Source organism: Balaenoptera musculus, chromosome 14 (genome assembly GCF_009873245.2).
Source record: "Balaenoptera musculus isolate JJ_BM4_2016_0621 chromosome 14, mBalMus1.pri.v3, whole genome shotgun sequence".
Lineage (NCBI taxonomy): Eukaryota > Metazoa > Chordata > Mammalia > Artiodactyla > Balaenopteridae > Balaenoptera > Balaenoptera musculus.
Genome location: NC_045798.1, coordinates 59,239,008 through 59,257,384, shown reverse-complemented (window position 1 = coordinate 59,257,384; position 18,377 = coordinate 59,239,008). Strand labels below are relative to the sequence as shown.

The window sequence follows — 18,377 nt, the reverse complement described above, 5'->3', positions numbered from 1 at the left end:
GCAGAGTCCAAAATACACTTGGATTGCAATATTGTTGGAAAATATGAGTAAAGCAAGTTTTGGATTCTGAGGTAGATTATATTGAAGGTTTTTGCTATTAAATGGATATAATGTCCAATGATGAAATTTCTCCCACAAAGCTTCTAAGTGGTGGCATAAAATATGCTTCCATTATTGAATATGGTTTAAATCTAAAAATATCTAATACTGTATTGATGTATCTGTCAATATTTAACAACACTCTGTCTTTTTTCACTTCACCATTTTTCAAAATAACTAATATATTAAATAATAAAATGAATAAGTTTTTATGAAGCAAGTAACTATATGCAGAGTTAATTTTTGATGAGATAAAAATATATAATTCCTGCCCCCAGCCCTCCATACAGCACAAATTGTTGTCAGAGCTGCTTCAGGTCTTTGCTCAAAACAAACCTACCCCCATCTTTAGCAGGAGTTAACATAAATCTTTAATTTAAAGGGTATAGAGATAAGAAAGAAAGCTACAAACAAACGAAAATCAAATGGGACCAGCTCGGACAAAGATGGCAAACAAATCTGACCTCCAATAGGCCCTGAGCCTCATTATACACTGCTTTTACTATATTAGCATATTAAATAACACACCTACCAATGGCCATTACAGGACATTAAGGACCAAAGAAGAATCAAAAAGGGGTGGTTTCCCACTCCCTTGAAAAACCCCTGTCCCTTCTAGGTAGACTAATGCATGTGCGTCCCCATCATTAGCCTCACTCTTCCTCCCTTTGTCTTTACTCTTTAAAATTAAATCCTTCTCATCTTGTGGATGAAAATTTGTTTGGTGAACTTAGTTCCTGCTTCTCCATTCTTTAGCCATTGAATAAAGCTTGTGCTGTGTTGATCTCAGCTCCAGTTTTATTTGGCTGCTTGAACCCAAACTGAAAAAGTACCCTCCCCCACTGAAGCAGAGGACCTCAAACAGCCTATGGCCTGAGGAGGCTCTGTAGGACTTAATTCTGAAACAAAATAACTAAGATAACAACAATCATTATTATCTAGTTACTACTATGCAAGTCATTGTGCTTAGTGTTTTCCTATTATCTCATTTAATCTTCTAAATAATCTTATATCCATTTTATACATGAGGAAACTGTTGCTGCTTAAAAGGGTTATAGTAGTTTCCCATAGGGGCATAATGATTAGCATATTAATTTAGAATGTAGGTTCAGACTTCCCAGCATTGAAGTTCAGCTGTGCCTCTAATTCTATGACCTTGGGTAGGTTACCCAAACTCCCTGTGCTTCAATTTCCTTATTTATAAAGTGACAATAATATTACCACCATGGCTTAGTGTTCTTGCTCACAATCTTACCTGTAATAAGGTTTGTAAAATCCTTAGTGGAGAATATAGAAAATGTTTGATAAATTTGTCCACATAGCTAGTAAGGAGCAGCATTGCAATTTAAACCCTAACACCCCAATTTGAAAGCCCATTCCCACCTCATTCTGGCCATGGGTAAGATGAGCAAGAGAAAAAAACAGACAGCTCTGAATTCAAATCCAGTTCCCCATTAAAACTTGAGGGAGTTTTAAGAAGTTATTTGAACCTCTCTGAGTCTCATTTAATTATATGCATATAATCTGAGTCTCATTTAATCATATGCCTATAATCTATCTAAAAGTACTATTAAGACGTAAGAAAATATGCAATGTGACTGGAATTAGAGGGCAAGATAAAACTCTTTGTCTCTTGCTCACTCCTGGTCACTTCCCTCAACGTTTCTTTTATAGGTGACTTGGGAACACAGATATACACATATGAAGAAAGTGAGAAGGGAGACAGAGAATAAATGCTGAATATAATTAGGATCACTGAAAATTGGAAAGATCAGGAAAGTTCCCAAAAAAGAAGAAAAACTGAACTAAAGGTTGGTGAGTTTAGAGAGAGAAGGAAACAAACAAATAGACATGGCTGGGACCAAGACAAAGGTGTAGGCTGGAAAGGGGGTCAGCTACTGGAGTTCACAATTTTATGTTCAAATTCAGTCTAACAGATTAGGAAGAATTTTTGAGCATCAAACTAGGGAGTTTGGAATTGATCCTATATGCAATGGAGATTAAAATGTCTTCTATGGGGGATTATATAAATTCCATGAAAGATTCAGGAAGTTAGAGCTGGGAAATATCATCTGTTTTCAATCAGATTTTTCATTATATAAATCATGACAGATATTATAATAGAAACAAGAAAGTCCAATTAATAAATAATTCCTATACATAGTTCTTTATTATTTACATAATCCTAATTAAATTTCTTAGAGCATCTGTATTTTTGTAATGATTCTTTTTCTCATATACCAATGGAACTATTTAACTTAAAAAATTATATATGTAATAAAAGTTAATGCAATAATTAAAAGTTGACATTGTGAGAAGGGAAAGAGACTTGATTGTTATTTATTAGCAATTGTTGAGCAGAAAGACAATGGAAGTAACAAGACAAAAAGCTTAAGATAAATTCAAAAGAGAAGTGTCATTGTCCAGGAAGTTATTGTCTGGCAATACTTGGCTTGTAAAACTTTGGTAGAGCCCTGGGTACGCTGTCTGTCTCTGTGTCAAACAGCATATGAGCAGTCTTGTGATAATCCAAAAAGCCACACAAAAAGACAGGGAGTATAAAACAGAAGAAGCTCAAAGGAAGCTCTAGCTTGAAAAAGTAGAAATTTTATCTGGAAAAAGGTGACTTAGGGGTATTCTAAAATAGGTTAAAGAATTAAAAGGTGAATATTTCTTTTGGCATTGTATTTTCTATATTTTGTGGGTTAATTATTAGATAACAAGACATATCCCTTCTGAGTTAGTGAGCTACTTCAAAGCAAGAGCAATGCAAATACTTAAATAATATTCATTTTTTTCAATTATTCAGATTTAGACTAATGGCTAGAATATAGTTAGCACTAAAAAAGTTTCTCTTAGTTAAGTAATTTTTGGGTAAATTGAGTTATAAAATTATTTGAAAAGATAATTGAGGGATCATCTCCTGATTTCTAGATGCATATGTCCAATTTTTTGATGGATGTCTCCCATTATAAACCCCCAGGAAACTTAAACTGAACTTATCCTATATGGAAATTTATCAGCTTTTCCAACCTGCTCCCATTCCTGTGTTCTTTCAGCAAAGAGCACCACCCCATCCACCCAGAAAAATAACTCTCTTCCAGATCTCATACATTTAATCAGTCTCTAATTTCTACAAATTTTCTTCGTATAATATTTATTAAATCCATTCCTCCATTCCCACTACTGCTGCTGGAGTCATATGTCAAGCCTTCATTATTTCTTACCTAGCTTTCCCATAGCAGTTTCCTAACAGGTATCCCTTCACCCAGTAATGCCACTTCATATCTATTGTTTCATTTCTGCCAATGGGTTTTGTTTTCAAAATGCAATTCTGAATATGTAATTTCCTCTTAAAAATTATTTCACGATTACCCATTGCTTTCAGGATAAAATTTTAAATGACTAGCGTAATGGGGCCTTGGCAATATGAACTTGGCTTCCCTCTCCATCTTCCATCTGACCCTTCCACACCCAAGGCTCCATTATACTGAATTACCAGAAATTCCTGAAGTTATCACGTTGCCTTAGCCTTTGGTACTCCTGAATATACTGTTTCCTTTGCCTGGAAGTCTCCACTAATTCCTCCTCCATGCACATTTTTAACACACATTTACTATATTCACTATTTAAGATTCAGAGTTGTCCCCATTGTCTCAGAGAAATAATTACTAATCTAACCAAGATTAGATTACATTCTTCTCTTCTTTGCCTAAATAAGAACCTGGGATTAAATATCATAACATTTAGTGTCCTTCATTCTACTGTGAGTTCCTTCAAGACAGGGTTTACCTATTTCAACTCTGTGTCCCAAAACTTCACAGGGTACCTAACAGTAGTACAATTGTTTATTGAATAAAAATACAGTAGAATAAAAATTAATAATATATCTGGTATAGCCCTTGTGGTTTAGAGTTAAGGAAATTAAACTAGAGCTGTTATTATGATTAGCCTGAATTAACTTAGCTTTAGCCATTTTGAGAACTCAGCTCACACCATTGCTCAGTGATTTTTCTATTAAACCCTAGACAAAGTCCAAGTAGCTCCTACTGTGTCATTGTTTATGAAAGGTAAGTACAGGCTGTCTTTGAGAGTTCTCACACCAGTATTCACTATCACCATGTATGTCAGTGCTGGTTTACCTGTTATTTTTACATAATTCACTTAGGTTTTGCTCTAGAGAGTTGGAATGCTGTACTAGTAGTGCTACAGTTTATATATTAAGAAGATCAAACAACAGAAAACAACCCTAATGAAGTAATCAGGGTATATATTCTAGGCTCGAACAATTTTTTTTTTTTTAATTTCATTGTACCATGTGGTTTAAATAATCTTTGAAACCAGTACATTAATTATATTCTCTTCTCTACTGACTCATTAATTCAAAGGCAAAAGATAAAAACAAAACCAACTGGCATTCCCAGGATAATACAAGAGCTATCAATCCAGGTGTATTCATGAAAGCAAAACACCAGTTAATTGAAATGTTATATTTCAAACAGATGGGATAACATCATATGAACATATGTGTGTTGCAGTTTGTAAAAACATTATATTCTAGCCAATTTGACCCTGAGACCACAAATGCAATATTGGAAAAGAGAAATCCTGTAAATCATTCCAAATAAAAGAATTTTTAGGTCTTGATAACGTTCACTGAGCCCTTAGAATTGACCAATCACTAGTTTAAGTTTTTTATATATATTTTTTCACTTACTTTTCATAACAGTTCAATAGTAGGTATTATTATTAATCTACTTTACAGATGGGGCAACTGAGAAACAAAACAAATTATTTAAATTATTTACTAACTCTCTCAAAGTAAGAAACATGTAACAGAGTCAAGATTCAAACCCAGAAAATGTTTTAATTCATTGTACTTGCTTCCTTAACTATTTCACCAGAATGACAACAGACTGTAATCTTACAAGTTAAATAGCCATCTCTTTGAATTTTTGCTTTAAAAATTGATGTATTTCTTTCTATCAGTGGCAAGTCAGTCACCAGTCTTTACTGAATACACTTATAATATCATGTTTGATAATGGACAATATTAATATGAATGCAAGAGAGAAATAAGTTTCTTGCCACTAACTCAGTATAGAATCTAAATTTACATCTGGTAGAAGATAACACTAACCAATATAATACAAAAATAATTAAAATAACTGGATTAAAAGTTAGAAAATCTCTCAATTTAATGAGAGATAAATTTCATGATTTAAATTCAAGCCCCAGCACAACACACCATATGAAGGTCAGTATACCTTCCTCTATCCTTTGAAGATTCCAAATGTGACTTAAATTTCCCTCAGTCAATCTGTATCTCCAGCTGCTTCATTGGTGTCAGGTGCTTTGAGTTTTGCTCTCAGTTCCTAAGGATGCCATTGTCTTTAAACATCCAGCTTCCACTCCATGACGGGTCTAAACATTAGAACCCCCAACATTTTGTGTGTAATATAATTTTAGTAAAGAGAAAGCACAATGGAGTATAATTGCAACACAAAGCAAAAACAAACTTCAAATTTGACATGTGTCATTAAATGGTGCCAAATTTTCTACCCATTGCAGAGTTTCTCCCTGGCATGTCCTTACTCTCTGGAAGAAATCATATAAATAATTTCAGATAACAGTTTAAAAACAAATATTGATATTAATAAGCCCCTGGCTTCAGATTTTGTCAAAGCAATTTCTTCATTCTTCTTCACATTTCACTTATTCTTCTCATTTGAAGACTCTTCACTTCCCATAAATAAAATAATTTTCTTTTCTTTTTACTTTATTTTCCTTTTATGCTTTTCTAAGAATGTTAAAATATTTCTAGAGAAAATTTCAAACATTACATTAAAGTATGAATTAAAAATTTATTTTTGGTGTCTTTTTGGTTGTTAGAAATGTCACCAAACTTTTAATTTTAACTATCTTGAGGGGAGAGTAAAAGGAGAGATTTGATATAAATATATTAAAATTTTATTTACTAAGAAAAGCATTTATTTTTAATTCCATGATTTGATACTATGTACACTTACAGTAGTGTAAAATAGAAAAAAAATGGCAGCAAATTCTGGGAGGGAAGAAAGAGAGGGATAAAGGAGAAACAGTTGGGTACAGAGAGAGAAAAAGGGAAAGATAAAAAGGAAAATACAGGGCTTCCCTGGTGGCACAGTGGTTGAGAGTCTGCCTGCCAATGCAGGGGACACGGGCTCGAGCCCTGGTCTGGGAGGATCCCACGTGCCACGGAACGACTGGGCCCGTGAGCCACAATTGCTGAGCCTGCGTGTCTGGAGCCTGTGCTCCGCAACAAGAGAGACCGCGACAGTGAGAGGCCCGCACACCGCGATGAGGAGTGGCCCCCACTTGCCAGCAACTAGAGAAAGCCCTTTGCACAGAAACGAAGACCCAACACAGCCATAAAATAAAAATAAATAAATAAAAATTAAAAAAAAAAAAGGAAAATACATAAGCACATTAGCCATGAATATATGACATGGAAACATAGAGAAGAAAAGATAGTAAACAAAAATGAAAAAAATGAAATCTGGAGTCATATATAATTATCTTCACCAAGTGAGCGTCCATGTTGTTTAATCTTTAACTATAGGCTTTAGAAATGTTATTAATTGAATATAAATATTAATTGAATATGAATAATCATACTTTTTCCACCTGCTTTTATTTTATCAAGCTAAGGTTTTGCCCTAGATCAGTAGAACTCAAACTTTTTGGTCTTAGTTTCATTCTATTCACTTGAAAATTACTAAAGACCCCAAAGAACTTTTGATTACATGGATAATTTCTATTGATATGTACCATATTATAAATTAAAACTAAAATTTTATAAAATTGAACTGATTTATTAAAAAGGTGTAATAACTATTAATTTAAAATATATCATAACAAGTAACTTTAAAAAATTTATGTCTCAAAATAAATTGAGAAGAATGACATTATTTTACTTATTTTTAAATCTCCAAAGATACCTAGCTTAAAAGATGTTTGGAGTCACCTATTTACTTCTGTATTCAATATGCTTCAGTATATTTTGGTTGAGTATATGAAAAAAAATCCATTTTCATACAGATAGGAAGTTGGAAAAAGAGAGAATCTCATTAATCCTGTGAAAGAGTCTCTCAGACTGCTAGGGGTTACATGACCACACTTTGAGAACCACTGCTCTAGACAGAATAAAAACAATTCAATTCTGTAAATGTTAATAGAGCAAAGGAGCAACCACCTGTGTCATCTGCTAGCAAAGTTCTTCCAGTCCCCAAGTAAGCAAGGCCCTGAGCTATCAGCTGTTTGGAAGCCAGTATAAGACGTCCAGCTGTAGGCAGACCTCATCTCAGGACTATACTGGGGTGAAAACATGTTTGTCTTAGAGGTTGGATGAAATCCAGCCCAGGTACTGGATCAAGCCAGTGGAAAAAGAACAAATGTTCATGTCACCATAACAAATCCAACATAATGAACCAACCTGTGATATGTTGAAATTTAATAATAAAATCTCCCCTAAACTGTTCATCTCCTTCAAATTTATTTTGTGTCAGATAATTATGTTGAATAATTCTAACCCCCATGTATTTTTTCATTGAACAGATGTCATAGCAGGTCCAACTCATTTAATACTTTTTGAATTGTAAAATTTATTATTCAAACTAAAATATAATATTGTTGCTTTTTTTTTTTTACTTTACTCATATCTTGTATTTTATTTCTTATAATTAATGGCTAATGAAGGAAAAAGGTGTTTGTATCACCCTACTATTTTAAGACAGCAACTGTAACTTAAATGCTACCCTACTCCATAAAACAGGGAGCCTTCCCCCAGGGCTGTAGTGGGCATTTATTTAAGTTTCCTGAACCCAGTGACAACTAATCAATTTTATTACTTATCAAACATAGAAAAAATTACATGTTATTATTTTTCCCCATAGTTGGAAAATTCAACAAACAATACATTTTCTTCATGTACACAATTCCTTGACTCAAACCAGAAAATAGCTACCAAAATACCTACAATTACGATTCTCAGACTGGAGCCTGGCTGCTTCTGAGTGTTATTTGGTGGGATGCCAAGGGGCATAGCCCACGATATGATGAGTATGCTCCATCTTTCCAGAGAGCAATGTTTACTTGAGGCTAAGGAATCACGTTTATTTTTCAAAAATGTCAAATGGAAGCTTTTTCCCCCAAATGAAATACAGGGAACCCCATACATAAAACAAGTTTTAGGAGCCTGCACTGGCAGCAGTAGTTGGCTGATACGAATTCTCACTGCACATACACCCTGGGGGTGGACGGCCCTCCCTGCTGGCGTGCCCGGGGGAAATGCTCTGTGCACCTGGCCTCACTACCCTGAATCTCTCAGTTCAAAGACTGGGCGTCCTGCCCGGAACACAGAAAGGTCTATGGGGGTCCAAGAGGCACCAACACTGTGCCAATGCTGCTTGCCCTTTTTCGGGTAAATGCTAGTCAGAGATAGCAGAGCTGGTCTTTTATGTGCCGAAGTCTGGCTTTTTAATTTAACTTTTCCGGCTTTGCCTTTTTGGTTGCAATAAATTTCAACAAATTACTAGTTCAGCTTGTGTTACTGCAGCTCTCAGACCCTGTGGCACCTTATTCTAGATCACAGGAAACAGCAATACATCTTCCCAAACTGTGAGAAAGTCCTGAACGTTCCCACACAGCTTCCTGCCCCTAATCTAGTTTCTGAATATTCAGGTTCTTTTCCTTCTTTGTATATTCTTCTAGTCGAAGAAGTCACTTTGCCTAGTACTGGGAGCAGAGCTCTGCGTCCATGAAATGTGGGTGGGTGGGGGACCCGTCTCTGTAGGCCACCATGATCAAGCCACACTGAACCTGAAAGCTGTAGTTGGCCTTATAGCTTATGGCACCAACATACACCATGACTTGCAGCGGGTTGTCAAATGTATTTCGGATGAAAAGCTTTGGTTTCTCAGATGTCTTCCGATCAGTCACACAGAGCTTGCCCTGATAATCAGCCACACAGTGCAGCCGACCTACATACTTTAGGATCTCACGTTAACCGGCACTTTTCCAGAGCCCACACTCCACTGACATCTCTCAGAACATGCTGGACCCTTTGGATGTAGCCAGATTCGAGGAGATTTTCATCTCGCTCTTTTAAGTTTCCCTGGGGTGAAAGTATGCTTTCCAAGGCTTCATGAAACCATTTCCCTTGTAAAAACATGTTTTTAGTATATTCTGCAAAACCATCCTCTCCCAGTTCCAGAATCATCCACTGTTTCCACCTCTCCAAACAGGAAGTCTGTTCTGAGTTCATGGTCTGCTGAAGGACTCGGGTCACCCTTGGTATCATATTCCTTTGCAAAGTAATTTTCAGAGGAATTGTAGGATCATTTGTTGCATTTGGTTTTCTGCTTTTCTCCAGACTGAAGATAGGACCCCAGTTTCGTGGACCTCCTGTCTCTTCTTCTTGCTTTGGGGCCTTACACTTCCTCACAGGTCCATAGAGTAAAGCATCTTCCTCGAACAAAGGGTGTGGAGTCTGAGCGTGGCCTCTGAATGACAAGACAGACCTTACTAAATCAGAGTACTGTTTTTGGTCCACTTCTTCATAACGGTTCACTTTTTTCTTCCCGCCACACGTATAAGAGGAAGTGGAGAAGACCACACTGGGGGCTGGTTTTACAGAATACCCCTTTGAACTTATAAGCTGCCTGCAGATGGTCTGAAATACCTTCATCTTTAGATGTTTTTCACTTCCCTCTAGTCTACTCCTAATGTCAAGGGCCTTTTTAATTTTTGCTTTCATCGGAAGCCGGCACGCTCTGTCGTCTCCAGGGCATGATGACACCGTGGGCTGATACTTTCGTCGGTCCCGCGCTTTGCTCTTGACTTAGGCCCTTGCATTAATTTTTTAATATTTCGTCTTTCTGGGTTTGCTCCATCATTCCAGCCTAACGGAATTGCAATAAAATTTGCTTCTGAAACCCAGTCTATTAGCTATTAAATTTAATTTTATGTCATTTTACACTGTTGTGGATAAAAGCATATAGTTTAAAATTATGTATAAACCAAAAAATGCCCTGAAGGAGTATAGTATTATAAAGGTTATAATAATTATTTAGAAATCATCTAGGTAACGCCATGGAAAAAGTGTGACTTTTATTTAGAGTATAGTCCATCCCCCTTTTCAGAGCTTTTTCTGCCTGGTTGAAACATCTATTGTATCATGAAGGACTGTAAAACCTGATAGAAGCTAATTGAAACTGCACTCCTTCTCGAATGGGACTCAAACTCAGCTAAAACTCAGATTGGGACTTGAACGTATGATTCCTGACGAGGAGGGGCCTCAAAACCACTGTCTTGATTAAAACTGCTCACTTGTTTTCAGGACTTAATGAAGCTCAGGTTCTTTTGTCTCATTCTTTGCAGAAAGAATTCACTGTGGGGCAAAGAGTGAATTTATTAGCATAGGATACTTGTGAGTGACACAAGCAGAGTGGCAAGGGAGTGCAGCAGCCCCAAGAACAAAGAGGACTACACTTTTATAATCAAAGAAAAAGTGGGGAGGGGAGAAGATCATCTTCTTCCTCATTCTTGGGCAGACCTCAAGGCTTACATTATTAGTTCCTCCCTTGGCCTTTTATGGTTTAACTGGGACTCTCATGGCACTATTTAAATCATATGTATATTAACAAAAGGGTAGTAACATATACTAAAATATGGTAATTCATCTCAGGTTTCTGTATATTGTCCCATTTCAACTAGTTTTTTTTTTTTTTTTTCCCTTTCACCTATATTTCTGTCTTGTCTACATGCAGAAATGCTACTCTTCAGGGACTATTAACTCTCTGACTTCATGTAACAAGATTCAGGCCCCATATCTATTGTCTTGTGTTTTGATTATCACGACTTCTGTCTTGAGTGTGTCTGACACTTGGATACACCTGGTCTTCCTTCAAGGAAGTGCAGATTGTTGCTAGGTTACTGGATTCTTTTCTTGAGTGGTCATTAGCTTACAACAGTCTCTCAAACTCCCTTAAAATTCCCCTTCTCTCCTTAATCTCCTAGTGGGATTTCTAAACTGTCTACTTAATTATACTACTCTATCCCTATCATAATGATGTTTTCAAAAGAGAGTAAAGGAACCCAGAATCATGCAAGGCACAAAGCACTGAATGGGAAATTTCAGGCAGAAAGAAGAAATATGTAATGGGGCAGAAGAAAATTGTTCAAACCCTCCAATGTTCTTCTGGTAATGTAAGCGGCTGACTAGTGTAGGGGAGGAAAATTCTCTTCCTGTACGCATCTTAGATTCTCATACTGGGGCCCTGTAAGTTGGACTGACAAAAGACATTAGCAAGAGGAAACATATACATTTATATAAGTTTTATATGACTCTGGAACCTTCATTAAAAAATGAAGACCTGGGAGGAGGAACCAAGATGGCAGAGTAGAAGGATGTGCTCTCACTCCCTTTTGCAAGAACACCAGAATCACAACTAGCTGCTGGACAATCATCAACAGGAAGACACTGGAACTCACCAAAAAAGATAACCCACATCCAAAGACAAAGGAGGAGCCACAATGAGACGGTAGGAGGGGTGCAATCAGAGTAAAATCAAATCCCGTAACTGGTGGGTGGGTGACTCACAGACTGGCGAACACTTATACCACGGAAGTCCACCCACTGGAGTGAGGGTTCCGAGTCCCATGTTAGGCTTCCCAACCTGGGGATCCGGCAACAGGAGGAGGAATTCATAGAGAATCAGACTTTGAAGCCTAGTGGGAATTGATTGCAGGACTTCAACAGGACTGGGGGAAACAGACCCCACTCTTGGAGGGCACACACAAAATAGTGTGCACATCGGGACCCAGGGGAAGGAGCAGTGACCCCGGGGGAGGCTGAACCAGACCTACCTGCTAGTGTTGGAAAGTCTCCTGCAGAGGTTGGGGGTAGCTCTGTTTCACCATGGTGACAAGGACACTGGCAGCAGAAGTTCTGGGAAGTACTCCTTGGCATGAGCCCTCCCAGAGTCTGTCATTAGCCCCACCAAAGAGCCCAGGTAGGCTCCAGTGTTGGGTTGCCTCAGGCAAAACAACCAACAAGGAGGGAACCCAGCCCCACCCATCAACAGTCAAGTGGATTAAAGTTTTACTGAGCTCTGACCACCACAGAAACAGTCAGCTGTACTCAACACCAGAGCCTCCCATCAAGCCCCTTAGATAGCCTCAACCACCAGAGGGCAGACAGGAGAAGCAAGAAAAACTACAATCTGGCATCCTGTGGAACAAAAACCACATTCACAGAAAGATAGACAAGATGAAAAGGCACAGGACTATATACCAGATGAAGGAACAAGATAAAACCCCAGAAAAACAACTAAATGAAGTGGAGATAAGCAACCTTCCAGAAAAAGAATTCAGAATAATGATAGTGAAGATGATCCATGACCTCGGAATAAGAATGGAGGCAAAGATTGAGAAGATGCAAGAAATGTTTAACAAAGACCTAGAAGAATTAAAGAACAAATAAACAGAGATGAACAATACAATAACTGAAATGAAAACTACACTAGAAGGAATCAATAGCAGAATAACTGAGGCAGAAGAATGGATAAGTGACCTGCAAGACAGAATGGTGGAATTCACTGCTGCAGAACAAAATAAAGAAAAAAGAATGAAAAGAAATGAAGACAGTCTAAGAGACCTCTGGGACAACATTAAATGCAACAACATTTGCATTATAGGGGTCCCAGAATGAGAAGAGAGAGAGTAAGGACCAGAGAGAATATATGAAGAGATTATAGTTGAAAACTTCCTAACAAGGGAAAGGAAATAGCCACCCAAGTCCAGGAAGCGCAGAGAATCCCATACAGGATAAACCCAAGGAGAAACACGCCGAGACACATAGTAATCAACTTGGCAAAAATTAAAGACACAGAAAAATTATTGAAAGCAGCAAGGGAAAAAAGGCAAATAACATACAAGTGAACTCCCATAAGGTTAACAGCTGATTTCTCAGCAGAAACTGTACAAGCCAGAAGGGAGTGGCATGATACACTTAAAGTGATGAAAGGGAAGAATCTACAACCAAGATTACTCTACCCAGCAAGGATCTCATTTAGATTTGATGGAGAAATCAAAAGCTTTACAGACAAGCAAAAGCTCAGAGAATTCAGCACCACCAAACCAGCTCTACAACAAATGCTAAAGGAGCTTATCTAAGTGGGAAACACAAGAGAAAAAAGGGACCTACAAAAACAAACCCAAAACAATTAAGAAAATGGTCATAGGAACATACGTATTGATAATTACCTTAAACGTGAATGGATTAAATGCTCCAACCAAAAGACACAGGCTTGCTGAATGGATACAAAAACAAGACCCATATATATGCTGTCTACAAGAGAACCACTTCAGACCTAGGGACACATGCAGATTGAAAGTGAGAGGATGGAAAAAGATACTCCATGCAAATGGAAATCAAAAGAAAGCTGGAGTAGCAATACTCATATCAGATAAAATAGACTTTAAAATAAAGAATGTTACAAGAGACAAGGAAGGACACTACATAATGATCAAGGGATCAATCCAAGAAGAAGATATAAGAATTAAAATATATATGCACCCAACATAGGAGCACCTAAATACATAAGGCAAATTCTAACAGCTATAAAAGAGGAAATTGACACTAACATAATAATAGTGGGGGACTTTAACACCTCACTTATACACCAATGGACAGATCTACCCAAACTGAAAATAAATAAGGAAACAGAAGCTTTATGTGACACAATAGACCAGATAGATTTAATTGATATTTATAGGACAATCCATCTAAAAACAGCAGATTACACTTTCTTCTCATGTGTGCATGGAACATTCTGCATGATAGATCACATCTTGGATCACAAATCAAGCCTCAGTAAACTTAAGAAAATTGAAATCATATCAAGCATTTTTTCTGACCACAATGCTATGAGATTAGAAATGAATTACAGGGGAAAAAAAAGGAAAAAACACAAACACATGGAAGCTAAACAATACGTTACTAAATAACCAAGAGATCACTGCAGAAATCAAAAAGGTAATCAAAGGATACCTAGAGACAAATGACAATGAAAACACAATGATCCAAAACCTATGGGATGCAGCAAAAGCAGTTCTAAGAGGGAAGTTTATAGCTATACAAGCCTACCTGAAGAAAGAAGAAAAATCTCAAGTAAACAATCTAACCTTACACCTAAAGGAACTAGAGAAAGAAGAACAAACAAAACCCAAAGTTAGCAGAAGGAAAGAAATCATAAAGATCAGAGTGGAAATAAATGAAATAGAAACAAAGAAAACAATAGCAAAGATCAATAAAAGTAAAAGCTGGTTCTTTGAGAAGATAAACAAAATTGATAAGCCATTAGCCAGACTCATCAAGAAAAAGAGGGAGAGGACTCAAATCAATAAAATTAGAAATGAAAAAGAAGAAGTTACAACAGACACCACAGAAGTACAAAGCATCCTAAGAGACTACTACAAGCAACTCTATGCCAATACAATGGACAACCTGGAAGAAATGGACAAATTCGTAGAAAGGTATAACCTGTTAAGACTGAACCAGGAAGAAACAGAAAATATGAACAGACCAATCACAAGTAAAGAAATTGAAACTATGATTAAAAATCTTCCAACAAACAAAAGTCCAGGATCAGATGGCTTCACAGGTGAATTCTATCAAACATTTAGAGAAGAGTTAACGCCCATCCTTCTCAAACTCTTCTAAAAAATTGCAGAGGAAGGAACACTCCCAAACTCATTCTATGAGGCCACCATCACCCTGATACCAAAACCAGAAAAAGATACTACAAAAAGAGAAAATTATAGACCAATATCACTGATGAATATAGATGCAAAAATCCTCAACAAAATACTAGCAAACAGAATCCAACAACACATTAAACGGATCATACACCATGATCAAGTGGGATTTATCCCAGGGATGCAAGGATTCTTCAATATACACAAATCAATCAATGTGATACACCATATTAACAAATTGAAGAATAAAAACCATATGATCATCTCAATAGATGCAGAAAAAGCTTTTGACAAAATTCAACACCCATTTATGATAAAAACTCTCCAGAAAGTGGGTATAGATGGAACCTACCTCAACATAATAAAGGCCGTATATGACAAACCCACAGCAAACATCATTCTCAATGGTGAAAAACTGAAAGCATTTCCTCTAAGATCAGGAACAAGACAAGGATGTCCACTCTCACCACTATTATTCAACATAGTTTTGGAAGTCCTAGCCATGGCAATCAGAGAAGAAAAATAAATAAAATGAATACAAAGTGGAAAAGAAGAAGTGAAACTGTCACTGTTTGCAGGTTACACGATACCATAGGCAGAAAGTCCTAAACATGTTACCAGAAAACTACTAGAGCTAATCAATTAATTTGGTAAAGTTGCAGGATACAAAATTAATACAAAAAATCTCTTGCATTCCTATACACTAAAAAGAAAGATCAGAAAAGAAATTAAGGAAAGAATCCCATTTACCATTGCACCAAACAGAATAAAAAACCTAGAAATAAACCTACCTAAGGAGGCAAAAGACCTGTACTCTGAAAACTATAAGATGCTGATGAAGGAAATAAAAGGTGACACAAACAGATGGAGCAAGGGTTTCCCGGGTGGTTCAGTGGTTGAGAATCTGCCTGCCATTGCAGGGGACATGGGTTCGAGCCCTGGTCTCGGAAGATCCCACATGCCGTGGAGCAACTAGGTCCATGAGCCACAACTACTGAGCCTGCGTGTCTGGAGCCTGTGCTCCGCAACAAGAGAGGCTGCCATAGTGAAAGGCCCGCACACGGTGATGAAGAGTGGCCCCTGCTTGCCACAGTTGGAGAAAGTCCTCGCACAGAAATGAAGACCCAACACAGCCAAAAAATTAAAAATATATATAAAAATAAAATTGCAAAATGAAAAGAAAGAGAAAAAAAAAAAACAGATGGAGCAGTATACCATGTTCTTGGATTGGAAGAATCAATATTGCCAAAATTACTATACTACCCAAAGTAATCTACAGATTCAATTCAATCTCTATCAAATTACCAATAGCACTTTTCACAGAATTAGAACAAAATATTTTATAATTTGCATGGAGACACAAAAGACCCTGAAGAGCTAAAGCTATCTTGAGAAAGAAAAACGGAGATAGAGGAATCAGGCTCCCTGACTTCAGATTATACTACAAAGCTACAGTCATCAAAAGAGTACAGTAGTTGCACAAACATAGAGATATAGATCAATGAAACAGGATAGAAAGTCCAGAGATAAACCAATGCACCTATGGTCAATTAATCTACAACAAAGAGGTAAGAATATACAATGGAGCAAAGACAGTATCTTCAATAAGCAGTGTAGGGTAAACTGGACAGCTACATGTAAAAGAATGAAATTAGAATTCTCCCTAACATCATACACAAAAATAAAGTAAAAATGGATTAAAGACCTAAATTTAAGACCGACACTATGAAACTCTTAGAAGAAAACATAGGCAGAACACTGTCTGAAATAAATTGCAGCAAGGTGTTTTTTCATCCACCTCCTAGAGTAATGAAAACAAAACCAAATATAAACAATTGGGACCTCATTAAACTTAAAAGCTTTTGCAAAGCAAAGGAAACCTTAAGCAAAATTAAAAGACAACCCACAGAAAGGGAGAGAATATTTTCAATTGAAGCAACCAACATGGGATTAATCTCTAAAATATACAAACAGCACATGCAGCTCAATATCAAAAAAATAAAACAACACAATCAAAAAGTGGCTGGAAGATCTAAATAGACATTTCTCCAAAGAAGACATTCAGATGTCCATGAAACACATGAAAAGATGCTCAATGTCACTAATTATTAGAGAAATGCAAATCAAAACTACAATGAGGTATGACCTCACACTGGTCAGAATGACCTTCATCAAATAATCTACAAACAATACATACTGGAGAGGGTGTAGAGAAAAGAGAACCCTCCTACACTCTTAGTAGGAACATAAATTGGTACAGCCACTATGGAGAACAGTATGGAGGTTCCTTAAAAAACTAAAACTAGAGCTATTATATGATCCAGCAATCCCACTCCTGGACATATATCCAGAGAAAACCATAATTCAAAAAGATACATGCACCCTAATGTCCACTGCAGCACTATTTACAATAGCCAGGTCATGGAAGCAACCTAAGTGTCCATTGACAGATGAATGGATAAAGAAGATGTGGTATATATACACAATGGATTATGACTCAGCCATAAAAAATAACAAAATAATTCCATTTGCAGCAACATGGATGGGCCTAGAAATTGTCATACTGAGTAAAGCAAGTCAGACCGAGAAAGACAAATATCATATGATATCACTTATATGTGGAATCTTAAAAAAAGGTACGAAAAAGCTTATTTATAAGCACAAATACAGTCAGAGTTGTAGAAAAAAAACTTATGGTTACCAAGGGGGGAGGCATAAATTGGGAAATTGGGATTGAAATATTCACAGTACTATATATAAAATAGAAAGCTAATAAAACCTACTGTATAGCACAGGAAACTCTACTCAGTACTCTTTTATGACCTATATGGGAAATGAATCTAAAAAAATAGTGGATATATGTATATGTATAACTGATTCGCTTTGCTGTACAGCAGAAACTAATTCAACATTGTAAATCAACTATACTCCAATAAAATTAATTAAAAATTAAAAAATAAAGCTATAAAGAGAATCAAGGAGGAGTCTCTAGATGTGTTTGCCAAACTCCATTAAGACTCTATTATACTACTATTTTTAGTATCTCCCCCTATTACCTTGACTTTATAAAGAATTCTATCATTTCTGTTTGGGAGCATTCCAGGTTGGTAGCCACCTCATCTCACTCAAGGTACTCAGCAGGATGTTACATGTCCTCCGTGGGAAAAATTTCATGCTGTGGCTTCTTATGACGTTGTCCTTGACCCTCAACTCAATGCATTTTAGAAAATGTAACTGTGAGTGTTGGTGGACAAGTAAAAGTTCTATCTACCATTTTCACATGAGTTTAACTGTCAGTCAAGATAATTTTAGACGTTCATTTATTTATCCATTCAAAAAATAAATGTTTCTCACCTATCCATGCTATTATTCAGCAAATATCCACGATCCATTCATGAGAGACCAAAAGTTTTCAGTTAAGAGAGACAGATTAATAAGAAGTAACTAGCACAATGGAAAGTGTCTGTCTTTGGAGTCTT

At 36.7% G+C, this 18,377-nt stretch overlaps 1 pseudogene; it reads right to left on the bottom strand.

Moving 5' to 3' along the window:
• Window positions 1-8,796: 8,796 nt before the first annotated feature.
• LOC118879917 lies at window positions 8,797-9,904 on the bottom strand (annotated as a pseudogene).
• Between the last annotated feature and the right edge of the window lie 8,473 nt (window positions 9,905-18,377).